Consider the following 15,873-nt stretch of genomic DNA (forward strand, 5'->3'; position numbering starts at 1 on the left):
GCCCAAATTGTGAATTATGCGTCCTAATCTTCACAGTTCAGTCCATTAGGAAACTTTCTTGGAGCTGAATATAAGTAGAGTTCTTCAACCTAGAGTATGTATCTTTAAGGATAGTACTAATTTAGATTTTAGTCACTAGGTGAAAATGAAAGCCTAGGTGAGGCTGGAGTTGAATCAGTAAATTTATCTAATAAGAGCAATATTTTATTAATATCAATTTACCTTTTAATTTGATATTTAAAATAATTGAGAACAATCTTTGATAGATTGGGACAACGTACCTATCATAGTACAGGTTAGACTACACAGTATTTTTTTTTTTATTGCTTTTAGTATTTTTTGTTTTTATATGCTATTACACAAAAACAATATATAAGACAATTTGTTTTTGTGCCAATTTTTAGATAAACAACGTGTGAAAGTCTCTCAGTCATGTCCTATTCTTTGCAACTCCATGGACTGTAGCCTGCCAGGCTCTTTTGTCCATGGAATTCTCCAGGCAAGAACACTGGAATAGGTTGCTCTGCGCTCCTCCAAGGGATCTTCCCAACCCAGGGAAAATCCAGGTCTCCCAAAGTACAGGTGGATTCTTTACTGTCTGAGCCACCAGGGAACTCCTTTCAATATTTTTATTTTTAAATTCACAATTTCTTTAAAACAGAAAATGTTCTGCTCATAAAATTGCATCAATATCATAATATTGACTATAACTTGATATTGTAAAGTATAAAATATTTTAAATGTAACATCTGTAATTTGCAAATTTTAGTATTAAAATTAAATTATCTAAATATAATCACTCTTATCTCTTATATTGAACTAAATAGGAATTTTCTCCAGTGTTAATTATTTTATGAAAATCAATTTTATTTTTCTCTGTTTAGAGAATATTTCCTTTAGACTACATTTATAATTACTTAAATTTATGTACTAATAAGAAAATGTGCAGAGGCTTTTCACATTTTATAATTAATAGCTGTAGATTTAAATTTTATGTCACATTTAAATGTCAAAAATCTAATATTCCAACAAGTATATTCTTAGTGAACTTTCAATATCATATTTATAAATCCTGAAGAAAAGTCTTTCTTATATTGATACACTGTATATGTTGTATATGGTCATTTTATGTTTTCTATACATATATAAATTTTCAAATAGAAAATTTTTAAAAATCACTTTTTAAATGATTGCTTATCCATATAAAATTACTTAAGTTTTGTGGTAATATTAGAAGGCATATGAAATAAGTTACTGCTTTTTTTTTTTATGATCACAAAGAGGCTACTATTTTTTTATTGGCAACTCAATCTATATATATATATACAATATTGCATAAATTTTAAGTGGATTGACAGTTATAGTAACAATACAAATTCATGAGCATTTACATAAAGCTGCTGCTGTAGGTTTTGGTGCATTTTGTGCCAGGTACCTTAGTAAATATGACAAACATAAAGGAATTCTGCTACTTTAATTCATAAGAACAGGCTTTCAAAAGAAGCAAATATGTCATCTCATAGACTATTTAATAAGTCAAATCCAGGAAAACTGATAACTAAAGAACAAAAGGAACACTGTTAAAGAAAGGGTGATGATAAAAATGTTAGGTTAAAATATTAGGCTTAAAATTTTAGCAATTGCACTTAGGATCCAGAAAGTGTACACACACTTGGAATTACAAGAAAAGATCTCCATGTTCTGCTTCACAATTACTATCATGTTCTGAAAGAACAATTCTGGGTTGCTACAGTGTCCTCTTCCCTGCTAATATAAACTACTCTTCTAAGTCCTAGTGAAACAAGGTGATAATTCACATAAATGGGTTTTAAAATAAGATTCTTCTCATCCAAAAGAAAAGAAAGCTAAATATCCTCTCCAAATTACAAGGAAATCTAATAAAAATGCTGACCAAATAAAGAAGCCCGATCATCCATTTACCTCCACTGACCACCTCAGAGCACAGAACCAGTGTGGCACCTACAAGAGAGGAAGTGTGTGTGGTCCTCACTCTGCCCCTACCCAACCTGCAGTGTTTGGGGGAGCAAAAGCCCTTCAGCATCCCTGGGGTTTTATTCCCCAGGTAAAGATTGAGGGAGTGGATTAGATGGCTTTTAAGAGAACTTCCTACTTTTTTTTTTTTGTTTTTTAGGCCTTGACATGTAGCTTGTTGGGATCTTATTTCTTTGACCAGGGATTGAACCCATGCCCCTTGCAGTGGAAGCATCCAGTCTTACTTACTGGATCACCAAGGAAGTCCCTTAAGAGACTCCAAGAGAAAGGATCTAAGTCAGCTTGACATCTCACCTGTGGGCAGACACTTAGGGCGGCAAAAGAAATGGACTTAAAAACAGTTGGGTGAAATATTTACCTTCTGATCTCATCTTTTGGAACTATTGGGTACTAGAGTTCAAGAAATCTTTGTTCAATATTTAATCCAATGGCTGGATTGCTACAGAGTAATAAGGAAACGAGGCATCTGACACTGAAATTTTGGATAAAAAATGTAGGAACACTATGCCAAGTCTGGAGAAAAACAGTGCACCATCACATGACACCAGGAATCAAGACTTCCTGCCTCTGAATTTTTAAAGTCATTAATCTTCATGGGAGATGCACCTTCAACTCTTTGAAAAGATCCACCAACTCGTAACTGTTAAGAATATGTTTTCTGAAATCCTCCCATTAAAGCAATTGCCATGGAACTAGTTCTAACAGAAAGGATGCAGAAAGGAGAATTTAGCTTTTTCTTTCAGATCAGAAAGATTACCCAAAATGGATTCTCATTTTCTGTCCCATATTAAGAACAAAAGTATCAGTTCTTCTGGAGTCTAACATACTGGCTTCATTCTCAAATGCATCACTTTATTCTCCTTGTAAGGCAGCCATACATTACACACCTTAACCACATGACAGCCACATGATTTCTTCAATAAGCCTTAGAGCTTCCACGGCTCTCCTGGGGCCTCCAGTCCAAGTAGTTCTGAGGAATCAAATGTTAAAGCTTTCTCCATAGCAACAAGTTCCTTTGATATGTGGGTTACTGAACACAAAGTCACTGGATAATTTGTCTTCAACATAGTCCATTTCTGTTTTTAACAGTTTGTTAGCTGTGCTTTCTTCTCAATGAACACTCCGACGCCATCTTGAATAACTTATTCATCAGAGTCTCCTTTTATCTTTGTATATTTAAAGTGTAGGAAAGGCCATTACAACCCCTGATTCAGACATCAACATGTTCAGGCTTATCTTTAAGAAGTCATTTTATGATGATAACAATAACTCTGTGTACGAGACAGCAAAAGAGACACTGATGTATGGAACAGTCTTATGGACTCTGTGGGAGAGGGAGAGGGTGGGAAGATTTGGGAGAATGGCATTGAAACATGTAAAATATCATGTATGAAAGGAGATGCCAGTCCAGGTTTGATGCACGATACTGGATGCTTGGGGCTGGTGCACTGGGACGACCCAGAGGGATGGTATGGGGAGGGAGGAGGGAGGAGGGTTCAGGATGGGGAGCACATGTATACCTGTGATGGATTCATTTTGATATTTGGCAAAACTAATACAATTATGTAAAGTTTAAAAATAAAATAAAATTTAAAAAAAAAAGAAGTCATTTTATCTTCTTTATGGCTGAAGGTGTCAGGGTGAGGGCGGCCTAGAGGTGGGGGTGGCTGCTACTTCCTCTTGCTCACAGTTGGGACCCTGGCCCAGATGAAGGAAGCTGACATCCTCGCCATCCTGTGCCCCATTGTCTAGGGCTGGAGCTCCGCAGTCTCAACCTCTCTCCATGGACAGCGCGGGCACACTGTAAAATAAGTAACTTTTATTTCACCACAAAACCTAATACAAAATTCATGTTAATTGTTGTTTAAACATTTGATAGAATGCAACAGACTTGAACATCTATTTTTAAGAGTATTTTGGAGGGAAGGCCAGCAGTATCTGAAGTAATTTGCTCCTGTGCTCGCTCCTGTGCTATCAATCAGAAATCATCCTTCTTTAAAACCAGAGACTACAAAATTATGTGATTATGTGACCCAGAGACCACACTGAAGGCCCATTTACTTTCTATAACCTTTAAACAAATTTAAACAAAATGACTGAAAGTCCCATTCATCTTTAAAGAACCACCTAGCGTGTGTTAAGTTGCTTCAGTTGTGTCCAACTCTTTATGACCCCATGAACTATAGCTCACCAGGCTCCTCTGTCCATGGGGATTCTCTCAGCAAGAATACTGGAGTGGGTAACCTATCCCTTCTCCAGGGGATTTCCTAACCCAGGGACTGAACCCATATCTCTTATGTCCCCTATATTGAGAGGCAGGTTCTTTACCACCAGTGTGACCTGGGAAGCCCCCAAAACTACAGGGTCATAAGAGAAAATCAGTGATTGCCTAGGGTGGGATGGGGGAGAAATGAAGAACCACCTAAAGTATATTCAAAACCACTTGGCTTTGTGCATGAAAAGCCCCTGGATTTAAACATGTATTTCACTTTTGCAGGCAATAGTAATATTATGGCAAAAGAGAGATATGCATTGAATGTAAATATGAAGAGTTTTTCTTGCCTTGTTTTGAATATGGTCAATAGGAACAAATAGGATTTTCCATAGTTCTGATAAGTAGCACCTTACTGCTTATAATTGGGATTACAGAAAGAACATATACAGGGAGGGGAGAATTAGTAACAGACCTGAAAGAGGTGAATATACCAGGAACTCTACCAGATTTCCATTATATTTCTGGTTACAGCCTTTCCTACCCTCTTTCTTCCTTTACCTGAAAATCATCTTATTTTTTAGGATTCAGTGTTGACATTACTTCATCTAGTCCTATAACCTTTAAGACTAGGATAGGGTCTGTAATTATTAAACTCATAATGCCTTGGGTTTTTTATTACGTATGACCCACTATACTGATCACATCATATTATACTGTCTTTTTTCAAAGGACAGCATTTCCTCTTCAGTGTCTCCTGCTTAAGCTGCATGGTGTTTATTTTACTGCAGGGATGTAATAATATTGAATAAATGAATGATTATAAATCAGTCTAGCAGAACTCAGTTGACTGTCTGAACTAACAAACATAACTTTATAAAAGTCTGAATTGGAAAGCATTGATAGTAAAATAGTCCTTAAAAAGAGGTTACAATGGGGGAAGAACACAGTTTCAGAGACTAGTTAAAGGTTAAGGTTTTGACTGATATGGCCTTTCTATGATTTCAGAGATCACAGAAAGTCCTCAGGAGAATTTTCTTTTATCCTAATCTGACTTTTTTTGTCTTCAGTTTGGACAATACCTCTTCAAGGCCCTTGATCTGAAACTCCAATCCCTTCACTTTAATAAGAAATACCCTCTTTGGAAATTCCTTGTAGGATCTGTGCAATGGCCCAAATTTGGGCTGTACAAAATCAAGAAACATTCAATATTATAATGTCTGATCCTGAGTTTCACAGTTATTGTGGTGAGGCAGGAGTAGAAACGGGGTAAGAAAGATAAATTCTTGCTATCTCATGAGTCAGAGAAATGCTTTTTTTCTTTTTTTTTTAATTCAAGCATCCTTTTCAATACTCTCTCTAGGCTATAGAACTACTAATTCTTTACTACTGATGTATTAGCCTCCCTGGTGGCTCAGTGGTAAAGAATTTGCCTGCAATGCAGGAGCTGTAGGAGATACAGATTAAATTCCTGGGTTGGGAAGATCCCCTGGAGGAGGGCATGGCAATCCACTCCAGTATTCTTGTCTGGAGAATCCCATGAACAGAAGAGCCTGTGGGCTACAATCCATAGGGTCACAAAGAGTAGGACAAGACTGAAGAGACTTAGTATACATTCATGCACTGATGTATTAAAATAATAATCTAGTAATAGTAACTTTCATTGCAAGGACAAACATCAGTTTTTAAGAGACAGTGAAACATTAGCTCATAATGACCAAACTCACTCCTTTAATAGGATATCTTCTTTGTTTGTCTTTGAAACCATTTTGTTCTCTTGAAAGTTTTATTTCCTATTCTTCCTATGGCTTAGAAGTATCATAAAAGAAGTATATAAGACTTTAATATTACTTTTATTGGGTCTTAGAGATGTACTGTAATTTATTCTGTCCTTTTGTGCCAAAGTCTTCAAGAGAAAGGAAAGAAATGATGGCGATTATCAAAACACGCCACCTTTGATCTATAGATACACGGTTAAACACCTGTCTGTCATTATTAGACCTAATAGTATGTAGGAATGTAGGAAAAAAAAGTTTGGAAAAAGAAAAAATGAAAATTCATATCTCTTGGTATTTCAGATAATTTTATTCCATCAGGATTCCCAAAGGTAAATGGTTTGTAGGGTCCCTCATGGAGTGTGGAGGAAAAATTTACATTATTTTTCAGTTGGACCTCTATTGCCAGACTTTATGGGATAAGATCCCGTATGTCCAGTTTTTCATGGTGCTTTGACAAAATAAGGGCCTCTGTAAGAAACATGAAACTAGTTCATATCTTGCTCTCCCAATATTGAAATCTCAGTCTGAGGATCCTCTTGAATTCCTCTGCCAAGAGTAGCTATCTCTTCTAAGTACCGACACCTTCTATGCTTTCAGATTCTTCACCTCCCTATTAGGTGCTTCTTCCTTTTCCCAGCGGATGAATACCTTTTTGGACTCTCCCACCTCTGTCTCTCTGTATGCCTCCTGACAAAAACTAGTCCAATGCACACTCAAAGCAGCACAACAGACCCTGGAATCAATGAGCTATTCTCCCTTTGGGATGTCCCCAATGGAGGGAGTGGACTGACCACAGTACTTACCCTTCTCTTCCTCAGATCTATGATTGCTCCAAGGGTTTGAGGAAAGATCCCACCCAAGGGACTCTTGAACTTTGTTCAGGGAATATTCCACACTTATTTCCCCACTGGGGTGGATGTTCAAACCCTCCTAAACATCTTATACTCTGGGGAAGAAAAATCACTAATTATAACTATTGCAAGGGAGGAAGCAGGTAAGACTAATCAAAATAATTCAGTGAAGGCTGTATATCAGCATGGAGTCCAGCTCATTCTCACAATTATTTCTGGCTGGGACCCCTGAGAGGCAAACAGTCTTTGGCGGCATCTCACACACTTCAGGGATTTGATTCATAAGGACATTCAGCCAACGGGGAAGAAATTCACAAACGGAAGTAGGTTTCAGAAAGTCATCCAGAGATGGAAGGACAGTTCCTGGACCTCCCTTGAGTGTCTAAGGGAGTGTCTCCAGGTGTATACAAATGTGAACCCAGAGTAAGTGGAAGGCCAAGCCATTCTTAAGTCTCATTTAACTTCCCAGAGTTTCCCAGACATTAGGAAAAAATTATTCAATATACAAACATTGGAGATAGGGCCTACCATGCCACTTCCCAGCTGGTGTAGTCAACATTTCACATGTTCAACAACCAGTATCTGGAGCCTGATGCAAAGGAAGATAGACGAGCAGAACCAATTGCCAGTATTCTGGCTTTAGCAATTCAGGTTGAGTTGACCTCCCAGGGATGACCTCCCCTCATGCCACCTGTCCTGAAGGAAACCAGTAATATGGATAAACTGCCCGGGGTTTCAAAGACCACCTGCACAGTGGAGAGAAAGTCTTGAAGCCAATGTGCACACTGCACAGAGGAGGGTCATTGGAAAGGGGAATGCCCCAAATGTCTGAGAAAGAAATTAAGCAGACTGTTATGTCCTGACCCATCATCACTGGTTGCACACATCAAAGAAGAGAGCTGAAGTGACCCAGGGTTCCTAGGAGAGCCCTGGACATACCCCCAAGGAACCTAGGCTCACCCTGATCATTAGGGATAAAAAGATTGACTTTTTAGTGGACACAGGGGCACTAACAAGGCAGAATGACCAATGTTAAATATAAGATAGTGGGAGTGAAAGGAAAGCCACAGGAGCGCAACTTTATAGAGCAACTTGAGTGTGATTTGAAAGGGAAAATATTATCTCAGTCTTTCTTATATGTTTCCAGAATGTTGAATTCTGCTAAGAAGAAGAGACTTACTATATAAATTGGGATCTACAATTTATCTCAGAGACAAAAACCTTACCATCTATATACCTAAGACTCTTTTCCATTATGTAGCCCTATTGCTGCCACTCTCTGTGAAGGATAATGGCCTGATTAACCTTGAAGGGATTTAATCCCTCAATATGGGCAAATGAACAGTAGGCAGAGACAGGAGATCCCCCTAGTCAAGCTTTGACCTAACTCCAGTCACCCAAATATAAAGCAATACCCTGTGGACTAAGAATGCTGCCTGCCATATCAATAAAAAAAGAATGTCACAGCATCGGCAATTGCCTTAAGGGAACTCAGGATGGAAGCAAGGAATGCCTGCCATCTAGCAGTTCTCAGACTGCAGCCACCCACAGTGGTGTAGCTTGAGTAAACTAAAGATGAGAAAACACAGAATACTGGCCCCAGATAGCTGAGATTCATATCAAAAGAATAATAAATCAGTGAGCCCAGACTCTTACATCTTCATACATAGAAAGACACTAGATTCCTTAACTTCAGGTATCTTGTTTTCTTTATTCACAATAACATTTTGACATTCTGACTACCTGTCCTTTGTTGCAAAAACTAGATATCCTAGCTCCCCTCTTGCCTCCTCAGAGTAGTTTTCTCAGTGCTATCTGAGATGCTGGCTCAAAGACTTGAAGTCATAAAAATTAGAATGTCTGTGCAATAAAACATGACTCTTAACTTGTAGGTTCTTCATTTTTCTTCAGTCAACAGCCCTTTTAGCTAGACATTGAGCCTAATGTAGAAAGCTTACTCAAACAAGGGCTTCTTAGACCCTGTCAGTCCCCTTGCAACCCTCATATCTTGCCAATTAAAAAAAAAAGAGACAGAAATATCAGCTGACTCAGCTTCCTTGAGCTGTAAATAAAGCTACTAAGGATTCACCCAGTGGTGCCCAACAGTTACACCCTTTTCTCTACTCTAAACCCTGGGAGAATCTGGTATTCCGTGTTAGATTTAAAAGATGCCTTCTCTTGTGTGCTCTTAGCTCTGGAATCTTAATACGTTTTTTTGCTTTTGGATGGCAGGATCAGATAGTAGGGGAAAACAACAGTTGTACTAGACAGTTCTGCCCTAGGGATTTAAAAACATTGCCAACATTTTTAGAAAAGTTTTTGCTGAGGATCATGGTGACCTTGAGTTATAACAGGGAACTAAACTTCAATACGAGGATGACATTCTAATCATCAGCCCCACCTAAGAGCTTTCTGAATATAATATAGTTAACACCTTAAGTCATCTGGCAAAGAGAGGATGTAAAATTTCATACAAAAAACCCAAATCTCCCTCCAGTGGGTAGAATGTGCGTGCAAAATCTGAAGAACTTCATGCCTGAAGAACTATGGATAAAGGTTTGTGACACTGTATAGAAGGCAATGATCAAGACCATCATCAAGTAAAAGAAAAGCAAAAAGGAAAAATTGTTGTCTGAGGAGGTCTTAAAAATAGCTAAGAAAAGAAGAGAAGCTAAAGGCAAAAGAGAAAAAGAAAGATATACCCATTTGAAAGCAGGGTTCCAAAGGATAGCAAGGAGCGATAAGAAAACCTTCCTCAGTGCAAAGAAATAGAAGAAAGCAATAAAATGGGAAATACTAGAGATCTCTTCCAGAAAATTTGAGATACCAAGTGAAGATTTCATGCAAGGATGGGCACAATAAAGGACAGAAATGGTATGGACCTAACAGAAGCAGATGATATTAAGAAGAGGTAGCAAGAACACAGAAAAACTATACAAAAATGATCTTCATGACACAGATAATCACAATGATGTGATCACTCACCTAGAGTGAGACATCCTGGCATGTGAAATCAAGTGGGCCTTAGGAAGCAGCACTATGAACAAAGGTAGCGGAGGTGATGGAATTCCAGCTGAACTATTTCAAATTCTAAAAGATGATACTGTGAAGTGCTTCCCTCAATATTCCAGCAAATTTGGAAAACTCAGCAGTGGCCACAGGACTGGAAAAGGTAAGTTTTCATTCCAATCCCAAAGAAGGGAAATGCCAAAGAATGTTCAAACTACCACACAATGGCACTCATCTCACACATAGGCAAAGTAATGCTCAAAATTCTCCAAGCCAGGCTTCAACAGTATGTGAACCATGAATTTCCAGATGTTCAAGCTGGATTTAGAAAATGCATAGGAACCAGAGATCAAAATGCGAACATCTGCTGGACCATAGAAAAAAACAAGAGAGTTCCAGAAAAGCATTTACTTCTGCCTTATTGACTATGCCAAAGCCTTTGATTGTGTGGATCACAACAATTTGTGGAAAATTCTTAAAGAGGTGGGAATACCAGACCACCATACCTACCTCCTAAGAAATCTATATGCAGGTCAAGAAGCAACAATTAGAACCAGATATGAGACAACAGACTGGTTCCAAATTTGGAAAGGAATATGTCAAGGCTGTATATTGTCATCTTGCTTATTTTACTTATATGCAGAGTACATCATGTGAAATGCCAGGCTGGATGAGGCACAGGTTGGAATCAAGATTACCAGGAGAAATATGAAGAACTTCAGGTACACAGATTACACCACACCTATGGTAGAAAGTGAAGGAGAACTAAGGAGCCTCTTGATGAAAGTGAAAGTGAGTGAAAAAGTTGGCTTAAAAACTCAACATTCAGAATACTAAATCATGGCTTCTGGTCCCGTCTGCTGCTGCTGCTAAGTTGCTTCAGTCGTGTCCAATTCTGTGCAACCCCACAGACGGCAGCCCATAAGGCTCCCCCATCCCTGGGATTCTCCAGGCAAGAACAATGGAGTGGGTTGCCATTTCCCTCTCCAATACATGAAAGTGAAAAGTGAAAGTGAAGTTGCTCAGTCATGTCTGACTCTTAACAACCCCATGGACTGCAGCCTACCAGGCTCCTCCATCCATGGGATTTTCCAGGCAAGAGTACTGGAGTGGGGTGCCATTGCCCCCATCACTTCATGGAAAATAGGTGGGGAAACAGTGGAAATAGTGACAGACTTTATTTTTGGGTGGTTCCAATATCAGGGTGGATGGTGACTACAGCCATGAAATTAAAAGATGCTTGCTCATTGGAAGAAAAGCTATGACCAAACTAGACAGTATATTAAAAAGCAGAGACATTACTTTGCCAACAAAGTCCATCTAGTCAAAGCTATGGTTTTTTCAGTAGTCATGTATGGATGTGAGAGTTGGACTATAAATAAAGCTGAGTGCCAAAGAATTGATGCATTTGAACTCTGGTGTTGGAGAAGGCTCTTGAGAATACCTTGGACTGCAAGATCAAACCAGTCAATCCTAAAGGAAATCAGTCCTTAATATTCATTGGAAGGACTGATGCTGAAGCTGAAGCTCCAATAATTTGGCCACCTGATGAAAAGAACTGCCTCATTTGAAAAGACCCTGATGCTGGGAAAGATCAAAGGCAGTAAGAGTAGGAGATGACAGAGGATGATATGGCTGTTGGATGGCACCATCAACCCGATGGACATGAGTTTGAGTAAACTCCGGTAGTTGGTGATAGACAGGGAGGCCTGGTGTACTGCAGTCAGTGGGGTTGCAGAGTTGGATACAACCGAGTGACTGAACTGAACTGACCGAATCCTTACCAGTTGTGCTGTGTGCTTAGTTGCTCAGTCATGTCTGACTCTTTGCAATCTCATGGACTGTAGCCCTCCAGGCTCCTCTGTCCATGGGAATTCTCCAGGCAAGAATACTGGAGTAGGTTGCTATGCCCTCTTCCAGGGCATCTGCCCAACCCAGGGATTGAACCCATGTCTCCTGCAGTGCAGGTGGATTGTTAACCATCTGAGCCACCTCAAGACATGAGTCTAATGTGTCTTCCTTTGTCTGGAAGACAATTAAAGCTATTCTTTTCTACTTCACCCAAACTCTGTGATTCAAATGGCATCAGGACACAGAAGGCACATTTTTTTGTATCACTACCACTTCCAACCCCTTTTAAAGGAAAGGATGGTTGCAGATTAATTATCCCCTGGTCCAAGTTATGCTTCTGGACAACACATCTGTGACTCTAAGGCTCTGTAATATCCTTAACACTGTCTACTTTCTACCTCAGACAGGTCCAAAATTAACTTATAAGTGTAAAGAAGTTATGAAACAAATATACTCCAGCAGCCTGACCTAAAAATCTATAGTGAGAATGCATAATTGAAATGGTTCATTGGTGAGAGTAGTTTTGTGAAAGAGAGAAAAGGCTGTTTATATTGCTGTAGATTTCCATCACAGAAGAGGTGGAAGCTAAAGCTGTGTCCTCAGGCTATTCTGCCCAGAATGCCAAATTAATTGCCTTAATCAGAGCAGTAGAACTAGGGAAAGGAAAAGTTGTCAATATTTACACTGACTATAAATGTGCCTATTCAATCCTACAGGCCCTTGGGGCCAATAGGAAGGAAAGAGGATTGCTGACCCCAGGGAATAAAAAGATTAATAATGGGGAGGAAATTATGCAGCTTTCAGAAGCAATACTTCTGCCAAAGGATGTGGAAGTTATTCATTAGAGGCCAACAAAATGGAGAAACAGAAATAATGAGGAACTAACAGAGCAGATATGGCAGCTAAACAAGTAACAGAGGATGGGATCAGACTTCAAATGCCACTCTTACTGGCTCCCCCAGACCCTAACTCCTACACTTCCATATATACACTAGAAGAAAGGAAAAAGGTTTTGAAATGCAGTTACTTTATTGCACTCACTTTGAAATGCAGTTACCCCAGAATACCCATAGTGGATTGTTAATAGTCATGGGCAGCAGTTCTTCCCATCAGTCATGGCACTCCAAGCCCTCAGAGAAGATCACCAGAGCACACATTACAGGCAGGAGGCTCTATGTCAGTTGTTATCAATAATTCAACAAATCCATGACTACTCCCAATTACCACTGAGATTCCCATGTGGTGCTAGTGGCAAAGGACCTCCCTGCCAATGTAGGTGACACAAGAGACATGGGTTTGATCTCTGAGTTGGGAAGATCCCCTGGAGGAGGAAATGACAACCCACTCCAGTAGTGGATCATAAAGAGAGTTGGACCATAAAGAGGTCTGAGCACCAAAGAATGGATGCTTTGAAACTGCAGTGCTGGAGAAGTCTTGAGTCTCTTGGACAGCAAGGAGATCAAACCAGTCAATCCTAAAGGAAATAAATTCTGAATATTCATTGAAAGAACTGATGCTGAAGCTGAAGCTTCAATAGTTTGGCCACCCATGGGAAAAGTCAACTCATTGTAAAAGACCCTGATTCTGGGAAAGATTGAAGGCTGGAGGAGAAGGGGGCAACAGAGGATAAGATGGTTAGATGGCATGAGTTGAGCAAACTCTTGGACATACAGAAGGGCAGGGAACCCTGGCATGCTGGAGTCCGTGGGGTCACAGAGTAAGACATGACTGAGTCATTGAATGACAACCTTAAAGAGGTGTTTGAAACTTGCCCTAATTGCCTCCAGAATAACTCCAACACTCACTTCCCCCCCAACCAAGGTCAAGGAAGTAACCCCGACTCAGTGCAGAGGCACATTTCAAGGTCAAAAATGGCAAACTGATTTTACAGTAAAGCCCTGGGCACAAAGACGTTTTAGATAGATATTTACTATTTTTACCCAACATCTTCTCAGCTGAATGGAGGCATTCCACATCATAATTGAGACAACCTCCGTAACCATATAAGTCAATTTTATTTTAAATCTCCACTCATACATATCTCTATATAGTCTATTGATTCTGTTTCTCTGGAGAACCCTCATACTTATGGAGCTTAAAGGAATTGAGCTATGAGAAAACATTTTTCTCAATTATTTTTCAAATCTCTCTAATTATATTTTGATTCTTCAAAAATAAACTCCCAAATCTCCACTTCCATTCTTGTTGAACTTCCCATCTTATCTTTCTCCTGTATTTCAAGAAATGGATCCCTGTGGATTTTGAGTGGTTCTGAGTGATGGGAAAGAGTTAAAATTAGACTTGATTTCATTATTTCTTTTTTTGTGTGTGTTTGTTTTTTGCATGAGGGAGATGCCTCTCACTTCACAAGCATTGCATGTAATATTAATAACACATGCATACATGCAATGTTGTTTATTTTTTTAGAGAACATGCTCAATTATTTTATATATTTTGCTGTTGTAACTGGTCTCATAGAGCTTACTGAATTAAATCAATTTTCTTACCCTCTAATTTATTTGTTAGAATCTAGAATTTTGAAAAGAAGAATGTTATTGATCTTAAAATCATAAGGATGAATGTCAGAGAAGTAAATTTGGGTATAAGAAACACATCACCCCAACTTTCCTCTTTTCATTCTATACCAAAACTGACTACTTTTTTAAAAATTAATTTTTTTTTTTTTTTTTTTTTTTTTGGTTTTCTGTTTTTGTTTTTTTTTTTTAATTTTATTTTAAACCAAGACTGGATTTTCCATTTTCAGTCCGTGGTATTCAGAAATTAGGGCAAAGTTCAAGAAGATAATTGGGGGGAAAGCACCACCTTTTACAAGGTGAACTCTCATACTAATCAATAACACAACATTTTCTCTCAGTGTTTAACAAAATGAAAATTTGTTGAATTTCTCATTTTAAATCATTCCCTAATTAGGATATGAAGTACATAAAGGAAGGAACTTTGTCTCTCTTGTTCCCTGATGAATCCTCATAAACTAGAAGAGAACTTGGACTATATTAAATACAGGCATTTCTTGGTGATATTGAGGGCTCAAGTTCCAGAGGACTGCAATCGAATGAGTATTGCAATAGTGCAAATTGCACATTTTTGGCTTCCCAGTGCACATAAAATTTATGTTACACTGTAGTCTATTAAGTATGCAAAAGCATCATGTTTTTAAACACCATGTACATACCTTATTTAAAAAAAAATAATGTTTTTGGAAAACTGGTGATGACAGACTTGCTACATGTATCGTGGCCACAAATATTTAATTTGTAAAATATACAATATCTGTAAAGCATAATAAAGCAAAGCACAGTAAAAATGAAGTATACCTGTACTTAATATGTGTTAATGATTGATTCATTGTCTGACAGAATCTATGCAGAATAAATAAAGTAAAATTTTGGGAAGCTGTAAGTAGCCAGATTCTACTTTTCTAGATGAATCATGGAAGTGTAATCTGAGCAGTACCCCATAGAAGATGAACATGCAATTTGTCATTGCAATTCTCTGCAATTGATAAAACTGGCATAAATATAATTGTAATGTAATCTATTTTAACATATAATTGAATAATGAAATGAGACAACAGTCATCAATGGGCATTGATATCACAAAGAAGTGAAACAACTAGATAATATTTATCAAATTGCCAACATCCACTGGATTATCAAAAAAGCAAGAGAGCTCCAGAAAAACATTTATTTCTGCTTTATTGACTATGCCAAAGCCTTTGACTGTGTGGATCACAATAAACTCTGGAAAATTCTGAAAGAGATGGGAATACCAGACCACCTGACCTGCCTCTTGAGAAATCTGTATGCAGGTCAGGAAGCAACAGTTAGAACTGGACATGGAACAACAGACTAGTTCCAAATAGGGAAAGGAATATGTCAAGGCTGTATATTGTCACCCTGCTTATTTAACGTATATGCAGAGTAAATCATGAGAATTGCTGAGCTGGATGAAACACAAGCTGGAATCAAGATTGCTGGGAGAAATATCAATAACCTCATATATGCAGATGACACCACCTTAATGGTAGAAAGTGAAGAACTAAAGAGTCTCTTGATGAAAGTGAAAGAGGAGAGTGAAAAAGTTGGCTTAAAGTTCAAAATTCAGAAAACGAAGATCATAGCATCTGGTTCCATCACTT

The 15,873-nt window shown here is 38.4% G+C and overlaps 1 pseudogene; it reads right to left on the minus strand.

The window, feature by feature from the left end:
• Nucleotides 1-2,991: 2,991 nt before the first annotated feature.
• On the minus strand, nt 2,992-3,737 carry LOC104983623 (annotated as a pseudogene).
• Nucleotides 3,738-15,873: the final 12,136 nt, after the last annotated feature.

Source organism: Bison bison, unplaced genomic scaffold (genome assembly GCF_000754665.1).
Source record: "Bison bison bison isolate TAMUID 2011002044 unplaced genomic scaffold, Bison_UMD1.0 scf7180017863011, whole genome shotgun sequence".
Classification (NCBI taxonomy): domain Eukaryota; kingdom Metazoa; phylum Chordata; class Mammalia; order Artiodactyla; family Bovidae; genus Bison; species Bison bison.